The 20717-nt window shown below is 49.0% G+C and overlaps 1 protein-coding gene across 1 annotated transcript in view; it reads left to right on the top strand.

Moving 5' to 3' along the window:
- The window catches only part of MAN1C1 (mannosidase alpha class 1C member 1), a 128995-nt gene that overhangs the window by 10907 nt on the left and 97371 nt on the right, over nt 1-20717 (top strand). The window lies entirely within an intron of this gene.

The following is a 20717-nucleotide window of genomic DNA, read 5'->3' as shown; positions in this document are numbered from 1 at the left end:
CGTTATGCGGGCCTCTCACTGTTGTGGCCTCTCCCATTGCGGAGCACAGGCTCCGGACGCGCAGGCTCAGCGGCCATGGCTCACGGGCCCAGCCGCTCCGCGGCATGAGGCACCTACCCAGACCAGGGCACGAACCCGCGTCCCCTGCATCGGCAGGCGGACTCTCAACCACTGCACCACCAGGGAAGCCCAATTCATCTGCTTTTAAGCAGTTTTTCAGCCCCTCTTTCTGTTAGGCTGTCAGCTGTCACTTCTTTTGGCTGTCAGGATACCTGCCTCTGGCTGCTTTATTCGCTACTCTTCCTATTTTGCTATTTTCTAACCTGCAGATGGCTAGGAAACCATTCAATCTAGCTTGTTAGCATTATATATAAAGTACAAATAAGTAGACCTTGAGTAAGTCTCTGAAGACTCCTGAATCAAGTGCACAAATTTTAATGTGTATATTTTGGTATAGATTAGATATTTAAAGATTCCTATTTATTTTTGGTAATTGGTATTGGATGCATGAAATATAATTTTTTGTTGAAATTATATCCTGAATAGATACAGTAATTCTCAAAGGGTATCTAATTTCTGGTTGATGTCATCTTAAACCATTTGTGCATTTTTTGCTCATCTGCTTTTAGGTGTTAGAAGAAATATTTGCTGATATCTGTGATGTTCCAGCAGTCTCCATTAGTGCGGCTTTCAGGATTTTTTAATCTGTCAAATCTTTTCTCTGGTCTCCCTACCTTAAGTGTAATGATTACTTTTTAAAACTTTGTTTGTAAATCCCCATATTAAAAAAAAAAACTATTTGTATAGTCCAAATTGCTGATTACTGGTCAGACGGAAGCTAAATATATATGGCTGAAGGATTTCCAAGGACTCTTGTGGGATCTGACCTCCTATCTTCCCTCACTCAGGAAAGTTCAATACAAAGTAAATGTAGTGTTTTATTGCAAAGGCTACCTTTAATTTCACTTGTCTCACTTGGGGTGGGTAGGAGTGTTGAATTAAAGTTACAAATCTCTTATTTAAGATCGCTCTCCCCCATTTTCATTCCTGGAATGAGCTTTTAAGAGGTTAAACCTAAACTTTGTCAAGTAAATGCTGATCTCCTGGGAAGACATTTTGGCACCTTTTTTGTTTTTCTGTACTTGTGTTCTTGACGTAAATCAGCAAATCTTCCTCCTTCCAGCTCTCCCAGAAGCCATTCTCCATGTCTGTCACATACCTTACAGAGCTCTGGAGTAGCCTTGGTTTTTAATTATTAGGATCAGTGGGAAAAGAAGACTTGAGTTTCTTGCTTTCAGAACTGGACCTTTTAGAGAACAACAGATAAATATAATCAATTTTGCTACTTTAGAGTATAAGGAAACCCTTTATAGAGAAAGGTTCATGTTTTGACAGAAAAATAGCAGCTCAGTTTAGAGACTTCTCTAGCAGTTTCAGATACAGGCCTTTTGGGGTGTATGACTACGTAAAGGGCAGAGACTTCACACTGATGTAGTCTCAGAGGTGGTCTTGTGTAATAGCCACCCTATAATCATGGTAGGAGCTCTGTGTCTGGTTATTGATCCTTGAGTAACTAAGAATGGTAGCAGAGTGGTGTCCATCCAGATGGGACTGAGGGAGACAAACAACATTAGACATTTTCTGTGATTAGGCACTGGATTAGATTAAGGCATAATTAGATTCTCTGTGCTCTGAGTAAAGGGCTCTTAAACTTGGCCCAGTGGGAGCAGAATTCTGGTTTGTCAGCCCTGGAATTGAAGTTTTCTTGCATGTTAGAAAAGAGGTTTCTGACTCTCTGGCCCCTGTACCATCCATTGTCTTTTAAATTCTCCCAGGGAGAATTTCCAGGGGGCCTGCTTGGAGGGGAGTGGGGCCTGGACTGGGCTAATACCTACCCCCTCGTGGACAGATCAGATCAGATATTCCTTGTGTGTATTCTTAGTAGAGCCCTAGCATCCCGTTAAGAGTTTAGCTGATCCCCACAACAGCCTTGTGGCATACACGGCATGGACCATAATCCTATTTTATAGCTCAGAGAATGCACACCCTGCAAAGGCAGTGACCAACTCCAGGCCCCACCAATTTAAATTGTGATGCCCTGACTCAGACCTCCTCTCCTGACTCTTTGGTTGACGTTCCTTCTATTATGTTATCTGAGGGCTCAAGGGTGACAATTTAGAAGAAGAGTTTTCACTTTGGGATGAAATAACTTAGAAATTGTCATAGTCTTGGTAGACATTTAAAAGAACTGGTCTCATGAATCTTTAGAACAGGGATTCTAACCTTGATTGCAGTCTGGAATCACCTGGGGGAACTTAGTAAATACTGATGCCTGAGTTCGTATCCCAGCGGTTCTGATTTAATTGGTCCGGAGTACAGCCTGAGCGTTGGGATTTTTAAACACTTCCCAGATGATTCTAATGTACAGCTATGCTTTAGAACTCGCCTATTGTAGTTTTGTCTTTACCGAAGCTGTATCTCCTTTCTGGCTGTATTTCCCTTTTACCCACTTATGGAAGAGGTTGGAAATTTTCTGTATTTATTAAGACCTAGACCAGGATCAGGTAAGACAAAAAGAAATGAGCTAGAGAAAAGACTCAATTAAAACAGTTTTCCAGTGTTAAGAGCATATAACATTAACATCAAGAGAAGTCATACACTTATTAAAATTTTAAGAAAAAAATGTTGGAAACACTATCTATTGAGCCTCAGTTATACACTGAAAGTTATGTGAGCTAAAGGAAAAGTAGAGATGAGTCTCTGGCTTTAAGAAATTTTATAGCTTGATAGTGTCATGCGTCAGAATCACTTCCCACTACATACGGATGCATGGAGGAAGGGAAGCATTGGTTAGCTGCATAAATATTTGCCTGTCCCACCTAGATTTTTTGGGGGGAAGCAGGCAGAACATAAACATCTGGAATGAAAATATTTGCTTGTCCAGAAGTTGATTTCCCAAAAGGCCATCAACCTCCCTCCTATGGCTGCCTCTGCCCCTTTCCACTTAACAGAGTAGCCTTTCACATTGCTGCTTGGGCCTTTAAATCAAGTAACAGATGCTCAGGCAACAGATATTGAGGAAGTGAAAGAACTGAACCCAGTCCCAGGTGTTCAGACTCAGGGCAGCAATGCTGCAATTTCATGTCATCACTGCCTTGCCAGGTGCTGGATGTTACTGAACCTGAGCATTGCTGTTCTGGGTGGATCAGATCAAATCTACCCAGGCCACCTCTGCATGGAAGCTGCAGGAGGTGAGACTGTGCCATAGATGAGTGTGAGCATCCTTCCCATGGCTTAGTGACGGTCCCACCCGAGAGCTCTGTTTCCATGCAAGAAACATTTGAATTCTCAACCTGTAATCTTTCGTCAGTCTGCCCCAACTATTTCTAGCAAATTGTTTGGCTGACATGGCATATAGAACAAGTCTTATTCATGCCAAACTTATTTCATTCCAGCTTCAAGCAATGGACATTTAGTGTAGGGGCATTAATGGAGAGGCAGACTTCAGAGAAGAAATTTCCTTCTGTTGCTAAATCTTATGTTAAACCATGCTTACTCAGAGGCCTCTGACTGCAGGAAGCAGTGACAAGGGTGGAACTTGGCAGATGGCTGTAGCTGTGGCTTCCTGGAGGCCTGTGCGGGGAGACGATTGTTTGTATATTGGTTTTCATTTATGTATTGGTCTTATTTTCATCTTCCTGAGGTGCCCAGATGCCATGGTGATAGATTGGTTGGAAACGACTCATTTATCAGGGTTCCGTGGGGGACGTAGTTTTCTTTCTCGTGTGCAGTAGAGTCTAAAATGTTTAATTAGATGCTGAGGCATTTCTGCATGGGTCCCTCTCTTCCAGCCCTCCCAGGTGGATGCCATTCCTTAGTTTGGAGAGGGTCTGGGGCTTTCCTGGGCCCAACTTCCTCTCCCTTCATTTTCTCTTGATGCAATCCTCAGTCTTTCCTCCTTTTAGCTACTGTTTTTTTCCCCTGTCATTTTTGTTCTAGAAACCGCCTTCATGTGACTGCTGGAATTTGCAGAGCAGATTCGTGTTGGAAATCTAGTTGTCAAACAGGTCCAAACCAGACCTTATGAAATAATGTAGTTGAGCTGATACACAGCGAGAGGAATATTAACTACTTGCTGCTTGTGTGTTTTATTCCAGCTCAACTTTTCCAGAGAACTCACCTTGTTCTTACCGCCTGCCAGGCAATGCCCTAGATGCTGAGGATGCAAAGATGAGGCTTCTGTCTCCTGAGTACCACATCTAGGCAGGGTGCGACAGGTGTGTGTGTGTACATAATTGTAGCACCATGGAGGTGCCCAAATCAAGGGGTGAACAAAGGGCAGGGAGTCACGTCAACTTGAGGTGAACTTGGGGGAAAGGTTGGTGTTTCAGGCAAATGTGGAGAATACCAGGCGTAGTGGGCTCCTCGGAGAGCAAGAGGCTCCATATGCTGGATCTGGGGGGGTGTTCCAGGTGTGGATGTGGAAGGCGAAGTTTGGAATGGCCAAGGTTTCTACCTGGGGTCAATGGGGACATCAGGAAGTGGGGACAGTGAGAAATCCTGGGAGGGGGAGATGAGTTGAATTCCAGACATGATAAAAATGATACGCCTTTGAAATCCAGGTGGTTGGAAATACTGGTTTGGGACTGGTTGGGGTGATGGCACAGGAGATGCGGATTTAGAAAGATGGAGTGCTGGGGGCTGAAGACTTGAGCGCAGAGCCATTCGAGGAAAGCCTGGACAGAGAGGCACAGGGATCAAAGCCTTCAGGAGCATAAGGGTTTTAGAGAAGGAACAGAGATTTGGGGAGCAGATAGAGGCAGGTGGCCGAGGGACCAAGAGAGCTTCCTTTTTCCTTTCACCGATGGTTCTGCCACGCCTGGCTGCCCGCTGAGCCCTGTACACAGCTCCTGGGCGGATGTGAGCTTGCAGCCCGGTGCCCTCTCCTGAGCAGCCTGCCTTTAGTTTCCTCCCTTCTTCAACCGCCTCCTGGCTTCAGAGCACTGCCTTCACTGGTCACAGACCCCTCGGCTTTCCTTCCTTGCTGGCATCGAAGATTAGAGAGTCTGTCTCTCCCCTTTGTCTTCTGATTGTATATCAGGGCCTCTGCTAAAAAGAGCCGGTGTTCTGAGCTGTCTGCTCTTTGATTTCCAATGAGAGCCCAAAGAGCCAACCTGAGGACAGTGTGTGAACAGTGTGTTCCTCTTTCCCGGCCTGATGCTGAGTGAGCTCAGCCTTGTAGCAGAACATGGGGAGCCCTTCCTTCATCTCCTTTCTAGAAATAGGGGGTGTGCATCCTCCGGCCTGACCACACACTAAAGATTCACAGGCCAGCTCCTTCCTCAGCGAAGGAGGAGGCCACATGTTGGGGGAGGAGGCACGGTTTAATCTTCACTGCTGTGGAGGAAAGGAAGACATTGTGGAGTGGTGACAATGCATTTTGTCTTTTCCCTGTGACTGTAAGCAGTGACCAGATCCCACCACGTTCTTCTCAGCTTGTGGCCAGCATCTCTGCTCCAATGGGAGTGTTCTCTTGAAATGAAGCCCCTGACCACTAAAGGGAGGGTCATTTGGCAAAGTCTCTGCTGAAACTGCCATCTAAGGCATGTCTAAGTGGCATTCTCACCCAGGCCACCCTTCCAGACTTTCTCCTGAGAGCTGAACCCCACCAGTGCTGCATAAGGTGTCCTGGCCTCAGCCTGGGATTGAAAATAGGCTGGACTGTACATCTAGAAGAAATCCTGAAAGCTCTGGTTCAAAGCAGTCCCTGTCTGGTTGCAACCTGGTAGTCCTGGCTTTTTCTGCCTTGGCCAAATCATTCTGACTTTTCCTGTGGTGGTTTGAGCATCTTACAGTCTGAATATTTAGGTCTGCTCATCCTCCTGGGATAACAGGTGCGACGCGGCCAGTGCTGGTTAATGCAGGTTTATAGTTATCGTCGCAGGGCTGAAAGGTATGTGATGTCTTTCTCCCTCATAGTCACCATGTTTTCAACAGCAGCCTGGGTTGGGTTGTTCAGCCTCCTCAGAGAGGCTCTGAAAGCTGAAGTGAGTTCCTGTTCCTTCGTCTGTGCCTGTCCTCATAGAGTGCTTATGTTGGTTGTAGCAGCCCCACCAGCTAAGGTGAAAGTGTCCAACTCCCTGACTCTGTGCACATTTGCAGTGCTGCCCCCTGGGGGGCCCAAGCCAGCACCCCCTCTCCAGTCCTGTAGCTCCGGAGACCCCAAAGTCTTAGCAAGGCTGCAGAGGCTGCTGGGGGCACCAAGGAACTGCATGCACTGCTCTGTGAGGTGGTGACTTTTTTTTTTTAATTACAGGTAGAATACACATAACATTTATCTTTTTTTTCTTGAATGTTGAGCCTTCTTTTAATTTATTTATTTAATTTTTTTATTTTTGGCTGTGTTGGGTCTTCGTTTCTGCGCGAGGGCTTTCTCTAGTTGTGGCGAGCGGGGGCCACTCTTCATCGCGGTGCGCGGGCCTCTCACCACCGCAGCCTCTCTTGTTGCAGAGCACAGGCTCCAGAGGCACAGGCTCAGTAGTTGTGGCTCACGGGCCCGGTTGCTCCGCGGCATGTGGGATCCTCCCAGACCAGGGCTCGAACCCGCCTCCCCTGCATTAACAGGCAGACTCTCAACCACTGCGCCACCAGGGAAGCCCACATTTATCACTTTAACCGTTTTAAAGCGTACAATTCCGAAGCATTACGAGCATTCGCAGCGTAGTGTGATCATCACCACTATCTCATTCTGGAACTTTTTCATCCCCCCAAGTGGAAACCCTATACCCACTGAGCAGCCATGTCCCATGTCCCACCCCCACCTCAGCCCCTGGCAACCACCAATCTGCTTTCTGTTTCTATGCATTTTTCTATTCTGGATCTTTTACATAAAAGGAATCATACAATATGTGGCCTTTATGATGTTTTCAAGGCTCTTCCATGTTGTAGCATGTGTCAGTTTTATTTTTCTGTCTGAATAATATTCCGTTGAATGGATATACCGCATATTGTTTATCCATTCACCTGTTGATGGCCATTTGGGACACTTCTACCTTTTGGCTATTATGAATAATGCTGCTATGAACATTTATGTACTCTTTTTTGGGTGGACATATGTCTTCTTCAGTCCTTTTAAGAGTGGAATACTGGGTATATGATAATTCTATGTTTAACTTATTGAGGAATCGCCAGTTTTCCACAGCAGAAAACTGTGGAAATGTTTATGTTCTCATCAGCAGTATGAGGGGAGGTGGTGACTTTTGGAGCCAAGTGTGCCAGCCCCTCTGGCATAAACCAAAGTAGTTATCTGGGGTGAGCCTCAGTGTAGGGGAACTGGGACCAGGGGCATCAGAAGTGAGCAGGGAGGGGCCGCAGGGCCTGGGAACTCGGACAGAGTTCACAAGTGCAGCTGGGCAGGCCAGGGCCTGGCCCTCAGTGGTGGTTGAGCCTCTCCAGTGTGGTGGACGTGTGTGATGGGAATTGTACAGGGCAGTGCCGTGGGCAGTGGAAGGGCCACGTGGTGGGCTCAGGAGGGCTGATCCAGGTGGTGTCTGTGAGTGGAAAGTGTTAGACCCTGAGCCTGGGATGGTGGCAGAGTGTGTCCTCACCTCAGGGAGGACAGGTTACAAGTAGAACAAGGAGGCAGGCCCAAGCCCAGCTCATAGATTAGGCTGATGGCGGGGAGGTGAGGGTGGCAGGAAAGGAGTGCTGTGATGGGGGAAAGGGGCACTTCACTGGGCTCCAGTATGGAGGTGCTATCTCTTACCCTGAAGCAATGCTGCTCTCCTAAGGCAGAGGCATCTGGGGTTGAGTTCTGAATCAAGCATGTGAAGTGAATTACATGCGGTCAAAACTATTCTTGAAAACTTCTCACTGCCAGGACCCAGGCCCTTGGAAGCTCAAAAGGCAAAATTTAGCTTCTCTTGTTTGCTTTCCAGTGGTGGCTTCTCTTTCCTTGAAACATGGAGGCCAAGGTCTAGTTTGAGTGGGAAGGAGCAATGGGGAGAATAAGGAGGTTGGGGGAGGGGTGGCAGGTAGGTAGAATTGACTATTTGAGGCCTTCTGGCTGCTGTACTGACTGGCCTAGGACCCTAGGGTAGGTGTGCGGCCAGGGAGGACCAGAAAGGCCAACATCAGAGTCTCTGGGGCTGGGGAGGTGTTGCAGGGCTGTACTCTCACCCTTGCTGTACCAGCTCCTGGAGAGACTTGGAGTCAGGCCACCATAAACCCACAGCAGCCCCAATGGGCACAAACAGAGTTGAGGTGGCCCCTTCTACATAGCCACGCTCTGGGAGCCCAGGCTGCATCTGGCAGAGGTCCCCTTAGGGGTACATGGGCCAAGCCAGTGCCACCTTATAAACAGTGTCATAGTTTATCAGCATATTACAGTTTAATAGAGATGCTTTTACATCCGCTGCCTCCTTGAAGCATCTGATAATCAGGAAGCATATTCCCCATTTACAAATTGAGGTTTAGAAAAAGAATGGTTCTCGAATTTCCATGATTAGGAAGAGACAGAACTAGGACACCCACCTGGGACTTCAGGCTCTAGATTCAGCATTCTTTTTAGTTTGTTCTTCTTAGGGAAGCTGTCTGATACTGGTGCTAATCTTTTCCTGTACTCTCTTCGGTAGAACAGATGATAGTCTAGGGGTCATGAGGTGCTGGGGAAAGATCAGGGTGGTGTCTGATTCTCATGCAGGTAGCTCTCCCTCTCTTCAGGCTCTCGTCAAGAGTGAGATGGATCTGTTTTCCCTGCCTCTGCCAAGGCCATCCTGGCACCCCAGCTCTGTGCCCCATCTGTCTAGGCCCCTTTCTGGGCAGCAGCCTCTCAAAGAGACAGCCCTCATCTAAAGCTGAGATTTGGGGGTCAAGCCTCAATTCTGACGAGGCAGAGTTAGCATCTCTGGCTGCAGCCTTAGCTTTCAGCAAATGGTAAACTCTACTTGAGGGCAACATTCAATTATGAAAATCTATTTCTCTTGCCACATTCAAAAAGTCTCCTAATGTGCCTTTGTGCACTCACAAATTTAGTGACACATCACTAAATGTGTATGTGGTTGCCATGGAAATGTCTCTCTTCTAACATGGCATTCCAAGAGCAAAGAGAAGGGAAGTTTTCTTTGTAAAGAGAAAAGCAGAGCAGAACTTGGCTAATTGTCATCATACGAATCCCCAAACTGTCATTCTTCCCTGACTACCAGTCTCCTGCTTCCTGTCAACGACATAATGGTGGAAACCAAATCAGCCTGCTGCGTTTCGTTAGGAATTTCACGAGCACTGTTCTTAACCTTTATGCCAAGCATGCACCAGGAAGGACCCCAGGACTCTTGATTTGAGTTTTCACCTAGCTTAGAAACGGTACCTTCCTGCACCGCCTAGCACTCACCACTCGTAAGCACTTGAGTCTCAGGAGGACTCTTGGCACCAGTTTCTTTGCAGAACGTGCAGGCTGAGCAGGTCTTCTGAAGGTGCTTTGTGTTTTCCACCAGAGACTCTGAGCTTCAGTTTTTGTCATTGTGACCAATGCACCATACAATGACATACAGAGCACGCTAATACTAAGGCACCTTTTGAATGTCAGAAACCCCAGATATTTTCCTAGCAGCAGAGTGTGAATCCACAGAGCATGGGGAGAAATGGAGAAGGAGACCTAAGAGAGACCTAAGTCTGGCTGATGCTTTCCTGTCTCTCTGGCTCACCCTGACCCTGTTTTCACCTCTGTCCTGTAGACTTTATCTTGACAGAGCCTCTCTGTGGCCAAAGAAGTCCTCATATTTCTGGACTTTACCAGCAACTTCTGAGGGGATCCTTGGTCCATATTGGCTGAGCCTTTGATTGCACCTGCTTTCCCAGTCTTGGGACTGGGTAGCTGTTCTTGATGGTTTTGAAGTTCAAGCTGTTGGCCTTTTTGCTGTTACGGTTTGCCAATGGTGAGCTCTGAGATGGGAACCTCTGCCTCTTGCCCTGAATACCTGCCTAGGAACCTAGCTATTCTTTCCATTCTCAGCTACTCTGTATTTCTCTGCAGGACCCCTTGTCCTGTGAGGCTCTGCTGTCATTTCCCAAGCAGGAGATGCTTTCAGGGCTTCAGAGGCCATCTGCCCATACACGTGTTTCTGTTCCTGGCATCAAGTACACATGCAGCTTCTGGGCTGGAGTGACCAAGAGTGCTGGACTCCCTGCCTCCAAGGGGGCCTCAGGGTTCCTGGGGTTCTGAGAGCCTGCCTGTTGCTCTTCTCCAGCTGCCCTGCCTCTGATGGAAGGATCTGGCTCCTGTCCAACATCACAGGTTGAACCAAGAGGCTGAGCATATTCCAGCCTTGTTGCTTTTCATGTTGAAAATGCCAGGGTGCTCCATCTTGCCCATAACTGTACCGGCTCCTAAGAAGACCTTTAGCCACTGGCCATGCTGAGTTGCCAAAGTGATGGGACAGAACCAGCTTCTGACTCAAAAAGCAGAGGGTATAAATGCTGGCAGCCCCCGTGTACACAGATCTGCAATCCCCAATGCAGTCGGGGTCCTGTGGGTCTCCAATTACCCTGGGCATGAGGCAGGTCTTTCCTGCCACAAGACAGATTGTCCTTTTTGCTTTTATAAATCAGGTCCTCAGCGTTGTTTCTTACCCAACATTTATTTCTCCTACCCTCAAGGGATGGATGAGGAGGTATCTGGTTCATTGCTGAGCTGTGACCTTGGTAAACACGTGTAAGTTTGCCCAAGAGCTGAAGAATCTAATGAGAAACTCTGTAGGAGTTTGGAGCCTTTTGTTGACAAATCAGTGCCTGGTGCTTACCATGCCAAGGCCTCTAAGAGACTGGAAAACCTCTGCGGCAACCACGGCTCCAGGCTGCTTCCGTGTAGCTGCTTCTGAGCTTGTTTGGGGGCCTGTATTGGGAGTTCCTGAGAGAGACCGGGTCAGCCATTGTCCCCTTGACTCTGTGGCCTCTCTATGGCTTAACTAAATCTCCCCTCCAGCAAGGGACAGGGGCTTCTAACCATAGGACACTCTCTTTGGGACAACACAGAACTTATCTCTGACATATCACATCCTGAGTTCTCTTCCTGCCATTTTAGACTCATAAATCTACCACATTTGGATGTATAAATGGCTGTTAGGAGAGTTGGCTGCCCTTTTTTGCCATTGGATTGTGCAAGTAAATATCAATTTAGTCCTTACAGAATAAAAATAAAGGAGGCTTGGTTGTCTCCCTAATCCACAAACCCTGTAATTCTCACCTGGAAAACCTGGCTCTCCTATTTCAAATCAGTTTTAGGACAAAGGCTAAAGGAAGGCTTTGTTGTCTCCCTAATCCACAACCCCTGTAATTCTCACCTGGAAAACCTGGCTCTCCTATTTCAAATCAGTTTTAGGACAAAGGCTAAAGGAAGGCTTTATTGCTCTTATGTGAGCTTATTTTTCCATTTGTCCATTTAGTAAATAAGCACCCCTCCAAGGACAACTGGAGGGGATTGGCTTGGGAGAAAGGGAGTATATGACCACAGTAAGAGTCAGGGAGGGAAGCTTGGTTCTGGAGAGATTTCCACCTGCTGGACACTTGGAATGGGGTCCACCGACTAACAAGCAAACATTCTAGAAATCAATGGATGCCGAGACTCAGGGGCAGCCACCGCTGAGTTCTGGAGTGCCAGCTGGAAACCCTCTCCCACCCTTTCTTCTGTCCCAGAGGGGATGTGCAGACCCACCCTTGCCGAGACTCCTGTTGTAACCAGGCCCAGCTGGGCAGAAAGACAAACTGCTCAGCTTGAGAGGCGAGTGGGTTCTTGGTTGTTCTGGCCCGGGGCCCTGAGCTTGGCTCCTCAGCTGTACTTTAAGCCTCTGTCCCAGCTCACAGTCTTATTCTGGGGCTGGGAGGGTTGCTCCTGGCTGCTTGTTGCCCTGCAAGTAGTTGGAGTGGGACAGTTTCCTGTCCCCACTCTGCCCTTGTCATCTGTGAGCAGCTTCCCAGCAGATAGGAAGAGTACCCCACACCCAGCCCTGTGGCCAGGACCCCTCAGCGTCGGGCAGTGTCTGTCTTTTCTGTGTCTGCGGGGCCGTGACCCAAGTTGAGAGAAACACCATCTCTTCAAGGAAGATGCTCTCTGCAGGGAGAGGCTAATGTGTGTTCCTCTGACTCTTGTTACTGAACAGGTCACACAGAATTAACCTGCTCATCCTTTAACCACAGGCAGGTCCTTCTGGCCTGTTAGAGGTCATTCTAATTGCTACCCTGGCCGGGGCCTGAGGTCAGCTGTCAGAAAGAAGGAAGGATGTTCCCCATGGGGAAAATCTGTACTTTGGGGGGAATAGGAGGCTTATCCCAGGTGTCCTCCACTCCTGGGTTGTGGGATTTAGAAAAGCGATTAAGTCTTGTTCCATCTGAGGCATGTCAGCACCAGGACCCACGTCAGGGCTGCGGTGGGTCCCGAGGGGCAGGGCGACCCTGCTACCTGCCGGCGGTGGCAGAGGCTGGCCTGGGCAGGGATTGCTGAGTGCTCTGGGGACCCAGAGGTCCTGTCCTACTTCCCAGCAATGACCACCCAAAGCCAAGTGCTTTATTCTTCCAGTGAGCCCCTTCATAGCAGTTCCTGACCCCTAAGAGTCTGCCCGGCTGACCCTGAGGCCTCCAGTCCCTTCCCGAGGACACGGGAGATGCTCTGCTCCCAGCTCAGCGCTGAGGAGCCTGTGCCCCGTGTGGGGGCTGGAAGACCTGTGCGGTTCCCATCGAGGCCCCCCGACTTCTGCCTCACGACCGCTGCTGCCTTCCGGGTTGCTGTTGGGAAACAAAGGGCTTCTCTGAGTGGCCCTGGGACTCTTGCTAGTCCTCCTTGCTGCCAAAGAAGTTTGCTCAGTGCAGCGGAGTCGCGTTCTCCTGGAAAGTGAGACTCTGCTAATGTGTTCTCAAGTTCTGTTCCAGCTGGCATCCGCCATTCCCACTCCATGGGCTGGAAGGCCCCCAGCACCCCGCTCAGGCATGGGGCTGAGCCACTGGCAGCACTTGGCACGAGGCTGTTTAGCAAAGACCAAAGCCTGCTGCCGGCCTCAAGTCAGGCCATCTTTTCCTCTGGCTCAATGGGTCTTGCGAGCTGGGACCAGAGCCTCACAAGGCACTATCATGAGGGTGCTTCATCCCAAAGAGAGCTTGGGTGTCCTCCTACCAACGTGCAAGATGAACAGGGGGCCTTAAACAAGGCACTTAACCACTGCCCCAGTCTTCTTTTCTGGACAATGGGACCATCCTCAGGGTTGGAGTCTGCATCAAGTGCTTGGCCGAGTTCCTGGCGCAAAATAGGTGTTTAATCAATATTAGCTTCTCTTGTAATGTCTCTGCTGAGACCCCTGAAAATTCCCCATCACTGCTGGTCATAAGCCCCAGCTCTGCAAGGGGCTTATAGGAAACCATTTTTTTTGTGCTGTGATGTGTCTACTCTGCGTGACTCATTCAGATGCCTTCTTATTAGATGTCCTGTCACCCTGCCCTGGATGAGGTCCTCTGGCTTCTCAGGTGAGGAGCTCCACAGACTCCCTGATTTTCCTGAACCCTCTTGGATCCAGTAAGTGTCAGTGTCCTGAGCTGAGGGGCCATGTCAGAGTGGGTATTGGTCCTTCAGCTGCTTTCCGCAGAACTGGGCTATTGTGGCTGCCCTCAGCTTCCCTCTAGTCTGGCTCCTGGGGGAAATTTGCTGAGTGGCCCAGCTCTTTTCTAGGGGACAGGGGGTGAGGCATGTTTGGGAGGACAGTATTGGGGGACTGTTCTGTCTCTGAAACTTGCTATCTATCTATTCCAGTGCTTTTCAACTGGGGTAACATTTGGCAATGTCTGGAGACATTTTTAGATGTCACAACTGGGGAATGCTGTTAGCATCCAGTGGGTAGAGGCCAGGGATGCTGATAAACATTGACATTGTACAGGACAGCCTCCCACAACAAAGAATTATCCATCCCAAAATGTCAGTAGTGCCAAGGTGGAAAAACTCTGATCTATTTCCAGCTGGACAGAGAGAGGACTTCGGTAACTCTGAGGATTGTAGAGCAGCAGCATCCAGGTAGATGAGCCTGAGTCCTTCATCCCTTCCTATCCCCCAGTCCAAGAACCTAGAATCACTTTTCTCCTACTGATGTGCTGTGCAACTGTGGACAAATTGAACCCCCTGAGCCTTAGTTTTTATTCCTGAACGCAGGGATACTGGGGGTTGCCTTTCCAGATGAAGATCTGTCAAAGACTTCAAATCTGGAGTAGAGATTGTTGTCTTAGGGGACCCCAGGCTGCTATACTGATTCATGAGGCACCTGACTCCTTCCAGAGGGCAAGGCTTTGTAAAAGGAAAGCTGTTCTGACTTCTATTTTGAGGGGACTGCTGAGCCGGATCCAGGCTCTGAGTTCAGGAAGCGCCATCCCAAGGGTGGGTGGGTGCTCACCCCTGAGCTCCCCCAGGTCCCAGGACTGTGCGGTTTTGCCAAAGCAGTTTTTCTCTCCTCCAAATAATTGTCCTTTTTTTTATGCTTAGCAAGCTTCCACTTTAATCTGTGTGTGGCCGCATTGGGAAGCCTGACTTGACGGCAGATGCCGTGGGATGTAATCTTCTCACGTTTAGGCTGTAAATTCTCCGTGGTTCCAGAGTGCTGTGGAGTTCACCCGAACATGTGCTGTCCTCTGATAATTGAAGTGGCTTAAAACAAAGCAAGGCCTATTGGTTTGAAATAAACCATCTTGTGAGCTAGCCTATTTTAAAGTGAAAAGAAAACTTAGAGCATATCTCTGATTGAGGGCTCCAACCTGTCTCATCCCCAAAGGTCATGGATTAAGGAACTGATTTACTCTGTGATCTTGAGCAAGCCTTTTGACTTCTCCAGGTCCGAGTTTCATCTCTGAAAGATGGGGCCCAAACTAGGTCTCTGAGTCTCCTTCCCGCCGCAGCCTCTCTCTCAGGTCCTGGATTTCGTGGCATTTAGGGCGGGAACGTGTGGTTGATTACTCATCCTCCAGGGCTAAAATTGCCCCTTCTGAAAGGTGACGCCAAGCTGTAGAAATGACCCTCTCTCCCCGCCTCATAGTTAGGATTCTCAGACACTCTCAAAATACCAGATGACAGGGCTTCCCTGGTGGCGCAGTGGTTGAGAGTCCGCCTGCCGATGCAGGGGACACAGGTTCATGCCCCAGTCCGGGAAGATCCCACATGCCGCGGAGCGGCTGGGCCCGTGAGCCATGGCCTCTGAGCCTGCGCGTCCGGATGCGGTGCTCCACAACGGGAGAGGCCACAGCAGTGAGAGGCCCGCGTACCGCCAAAAAAAAAAAAAACAAAAAAAAAACCAGATGACAGGTTTAGTTACACAGAACTGGCCGACACTCGTAGTTTAAATCTCTCTTCTTGGCTCCAAGGGAGTGAGCGGAGTTTGGTGAATAACAAGTGGAAAACTCTTCTCTGGTCTGTCCCCGGCCCTTGGGCAAGAGATGATGGATGTGTGGGGCAGAATGAGGCTGGTTAGAAGGCAGCAGGCAATGATCCCCCCAGCATGGCTCTTCAACTCCTGGTTTCTCGCCTCGGCTCTGTTGTCAGCCTCAGATCAGGGGTCCTGACTTCCATGTCTATTGGTTGAAACCTCTTCCTTTTTAAAACCCTCTGGAAAATGCCAATTGTCCTTCAGGGCCTTGTGCCAGGAGTTACTAGGACAACATAAAGAAATTCACTCTTACCAAAACCTCAATTCTCCTGTTGCAGTTTGACCTAAAGAAAAACATCTTATCCTTGAACCTCTTCCTCTTCCTCTTCTGGGGGCAGGAGGTGGGGTGGGGTGGGGTGTCTCCAGTAGGCTACAAAGCCGATGTGGGTGGTGGGTTGGAATGATCGTGTCCTTTTATTTTATTTGTTTGTTTGTTTATTTGTTTATTTATTTATTTTTTGCGGTACATGCGGGCCTCTCACTGTTGGGGCCTCTCCCGTCGCGGAGCACAGGCTCTGGACACGTAGGCTCAGCGGCCATGGCTCACGGGCCCAGCCGCTCCGCATTATGTGGGATCCTCCCGGACCAGGGCACGAACCTGTGTCCCCTGCATCGGCAGGTGGACTCTCAACCACTGTGCCACCAGGGAAGCCTCCTTATTTGTTTATTTTTTAAAGATTTAATTTTATTTATTTTTGGCTGCGTCAGGTCTTTGTTCCTGTGCGCAGGCATTCTCTAGTTGAGGCGAGCAGGGGCTGCTCTTCGTTGCGGTGCGCGGGCTTCTCATCCAGGTGGCTTCCCTTGTTGTGGAGCACGGGCTCTAGGCGTGTGGGCTTCAGTAATTGTGGTACGCGGGCTCAGTAGTTGTGGCTCGCAGGCTCAGTAACTGTGGCTTGCGGGCTCTAGAGCGCAGGCTCAGTAGTTGTGGCGCACGGGCTTAGTTGCTCCGCGGCATGTGGGATCTTCCCGGACCAGGGCTCGAACCCGTGTTCCCTGCATTGGCGGGCGGATTCTCATCCACTCCGCCACCAGGGAAGTGCCAATCATGTCCTTTTAAAAGACATCATTTCATGCTACAGCTACAGGTACATCTGGCACCTCCTCCGGGACAAGCTATTTGCAGGTTTTAGTAGTGCTTTGCCAAAGTGTTAGCTGAAACACTTTCCTCAGTTCTATAGGTCAACTTCATATTTGGAATAAATAAGCCTGTGCGTTAAATTCCTTCTGGGTCTCTACCTCATGCAGGTAATTCCATGTGTGTTTCTCTGCTGTACGTCAGGCTGTGCTTATGTTTGCTTAATTGCAGTGGTTCATTTGAAAGGTGCTGTTAGGGCTTCCCTGGTGGCGCAGTGCTTGAGAGTCCGCCTGCCGATGCAGGAGACGCGGGTTCGTGCCCCGTTTCGGGAAGATCCCACATGCCGCGGAGCGGCTGGGCCCGTGAGCCATGGCCGCTCAGCCTGCGCGTCCGGAGCCTGTGCTCCGCAAATGGGAGAGGCCACAACAGTGAGAGGCCCGCATAACGCAAGAAAAAAAAAAAAAAAAAGAAAGGTGCTGTTAGAAGTGGAAAATGAAAGAAAACACTTGTTTGGTCATGACCACACTGGCATCTTGCTGTTTAGGTTCATTGATCAGGGAGAAGTCAAAGAGGAGAGAGACAGGGATGGATAGACCAACCTGGGTCATAACCAGGTAAAGGAAAGGTCTCGTGTGTGGGATCCAGTCAGTAAATGGGTCCCAGGGCCTTCAACCCTCAAAACACGAGTCTGTCATGGCCACGCTTACCATTACCCAGTGGACAGTTCTGTGTCCTGAAACCCTTTCCTAGGAGTGAAGGAACTTGCAGACGGAGAAAGCCGCTCTCAACATGTGCCGTTTTCCAGAGGCTGGGGAGAAGGAGGGGCAAGGGTTATGAGGCTAGGGTGGAGGTGAGTCGGGTGTTTGAAGTGGAGGAACAAAGCCGTGAAGCAGGGCCCTGAGGCTTGAAGTGGTGGCACCTTTCTTTTTCAGTGGGAGATGCTTACCTTCTAGTGAAGCATCCTTATACACAGCAATTATGGTCTTCATTATTCTTTAGCAAGAAGTAATTTCCTGGTCATCTGTCACTTTAAGACTAAGGGCCTTCCACTCCCTCTGCTGAGCATATAGTAGCTTGTTGTACCTCAGTTCTATTTATGTCCCATTTGGGAGCTCTGGGGGCTGCCCTTTGACAAACACACAAAAAAGAGATTGATACAGCAAGAGCCATAGAAAAATGAGAAGGCAGGACTGGGGAGCTCAGTAACCTTGTGTTAAGCCCTGTTACCCAGGAGGGCCTTGGCCTCAGTAAGTAATCAGCGGCTACCACTGCCTTCCTTTCATATGTCATCCTTACTATAGAATAAAAACACTCACGTAACTTGCACTGCGAGTCACCCGTCCTATAGTGTGGTTGGGAGACTTGAACTCTAGGCTGCGGCCTGCCCCTGGATGGAAGGGCCTGGCCCACCACCTGGATACCTGCCCACTTTGAGGGCTCACCCACTTAAGAAGCATTTACAGCCAGGTCCCTGTTGTGCTCCTCCCTGTTCCCCATGCCCACTTCCCTGCCCCCCAGGCCTTGAATGGTCTAAACAAGACCACATCTCCTGTTCTACAAGAGCACCTGGTCTCGCTCTGGATGGCCTAGCAGATGTCAGTCATTCAAAGCCAAAACTCAGTAACCACTACCAGGGAGTAGGCCTTTCCCATAGGTTATTAATCTTCACCATGGTTCTAGCCAACAGAGATGGCTCTCCTTGAGTTTCAGTTGAGGCAGCTGAGGCTCAGAGATGTTAAGCAACCTGCGCAGAGTCACACAGCTAGAAAGTGGCAGAGCCAGAGTGGGAGCCTTGGTTATCCCATTCTGCCCTTGATCATAAGATGCACAAACTATAGACTCTAAGAGCTGGCGTGAGTGCGGAGGGGGCTGGAGGCTTCCTGGGAATGAAGGGCAGTGGCCCAGAGGTCAGAATGAGCCTGGTAAGGAGACAGCCTGCTCTTCCCCCAACCTGCCTCCTGATGTTCTTTACCTTCTCTGAGGTCCCTCCCATTTGCGTAGCCCATTACCTCTTACATAGCCTTTCTTCTTTCTCTCTTGTGGTCTTTAAAATAGTCCTCAAAAGTGACCTTTTCTTTCCAGATGAGGAAACTGAGGCTCATGGGGAGGGCCTTGTCCAAGACAGTGTAGCGAACCGTAGCGTTAGCAGGACTTTGGGGTCCTGAGTCGTGTTTTCTCCGTTTTCTGTTCCCCACCCCACCCCTACCGCAGTCCCCCAGCTCCACCCCCACCATTGCTGGTGTTTTCCTGTGTCTCCTAAATCTTAGCTTGACTCTTGTTTGAGAGGGACCCTGGGCTGGGTCCTGGGATAACCAAGACTTACTTAGCTCATTCCCTCCCCGCTCCCACCCACAGGCCCTCTGAGGCCCTCCCCGAAGCACCTCTCATTTCCCTGGGTCTCCCCGATCCATCAAACTGAATCTGTACACACCGTGAAGATGCCAGGAGAGGTTGGCCTCTTCCTGGTGTTACCTGCACGTTCAGTACTGGCAGCGGCGGCAGCAGCAGCAACGCTGGCCCTGCCTGCCTCTGCCCCAGGTGACCTCCCTCGTTCCTGAGCCCGTGGCTCAGGGGAGAAGCATTAGGAAGGGTGAGAGCCATCACAGGGCTGAGGGCGTTCATTCATTCCCAGCACCTGACAGAGGACTTAGGTGTACAGTCACTGCTTGCCTGGATGTTCTGGTGTCACACAACTGCACCCAGCTGGGTCTCGGGAGTGACTTGATGAGCCTCTGAATCTGCAGGGTTTGGGGGTTTGTCTTGTTGCTGAGATGGCACCTGGGCAGCCTGCAAAGTCAGGGCCACTTTGTTCTAGATCATTGTCTCCTGGGCCATTTTCCCACTCCCCATGCCCCATGGAGTCAACCCGGCTTGTGGTTCTACCTCTGTAGTTCCCCTGGCTCTGTCCTCTCACCTCCGCCTCAGACCTCTTACCTGGCTGACTTGGGGAAGCTTCTGATATGGCCCTCAGGCCACAGTTTTCTACAATATGTGCTTCATGACCTAGAAAGCACAGTGCTGGCTATGTCCTTCTCAAGCCCTCCAAGAGGCAGTGCCAGTCCCTCTGGGGAATAGCCTGGCCTACCCTTCCTCCAGTGAACTGAGCAGGCCTGGGGGCGGGGGGTACTGGGGCACAGCTTTTAGAAACCCTAAATCCCAAAATGTAGTTCATAAGAAATCCTTTTCTTTAATCACAAAAGTTACATGTTGTACAAACACTGATATAGCAGCTTTCTAGCTTTTCTAATTGCACGGTCCTGGGTGAGTCCATCGACACTGCATCTCCTGTGATCCCAAAGCAGGGCTGGGTTTGCCTGTGGAATGCCCCCAGTGATGTGCTAGAGCTGAGTCGTGAGAGCCATTGTTAAATTTTCAGAAATTTGGTGAGCTGATTGTTAAAAACAGCCATATTTTTAAATTAATTATATAAATTTACAATTAAATAAATTATACTAAAAGCAATGGTAGAAAATACTCAAATCTCATTACTTCCTAAGTAATTTACTACGCTTTATTATTTATCTATGCTCCTTTTTTTGGGGGTGGGGGGGTGCGGGGCATGCTGTGTGGCTTGTGGGATCTTAGTTCCCTGAAAAGGGATCGAACCTGGGCCCTCAGCAGTAAAAGCACAGAGTCCTAACCACAGAAGCACCAGGGAATTCCATACCTATGCTCTGGAGGTTACATACGTCTACTGTATCTGTACTTAATGGCGTGCTACTGTGTGTCTCTACCCAACATTGTTTTGGTATGGGAGTATTTACACCACAAGAAATTGGCCAACACTATGAATTAGGATTTTATTTATTGTTTTGATAATTATCTAGACTTAGGAAAGTGGTGGAGAAAATCTTAATAGTGCAGTGTAAACTTTAAAATGTATCATTGTAAATAAAAAGCGCAAAAAATTGAAAATAACATTTTTCTGGTTTTCAAAAACTACCATCCAATTCAGCAAAGATTCCACTCACATCACTGACAAACAAATGAAATCTGGTGTGTTTTCATTATTTCATCTTTGTCTTACTATTTAAGGTCAACAAAAATATTGACCAGTGCTTGTGTGGGAACTACACATCTGTCAGCACATCACAGGGTTTGCTGCAGGTCCCACGTATTTGACCTCTTCCATGCCTTTGACTGGCGTGCCCAAGTCCCCTTTCATTCACTGACATTTATTTAACGAATACGTATTAAGT

Source organism: Lipotes vexillifer, unplaced genomic scaffold, assembly GCF_000442215.2.
Source record: "Lipotes vexillifer unplaced genomic scaffold, Lipotes_vexillifer_v1.1 scaffold496, whole genome shotgun sequence".
NCBI classification, from domain to species: domain Eukaryota; kingdom Metazoa; phylum Chordata; class Mammalia; order Artiodactyla; family Lipotidae; genus Lipotes; species Lipotes vexillifer.
This window is presented reverse-complemented; position numbering and strand designations above follow the sequence as displayed.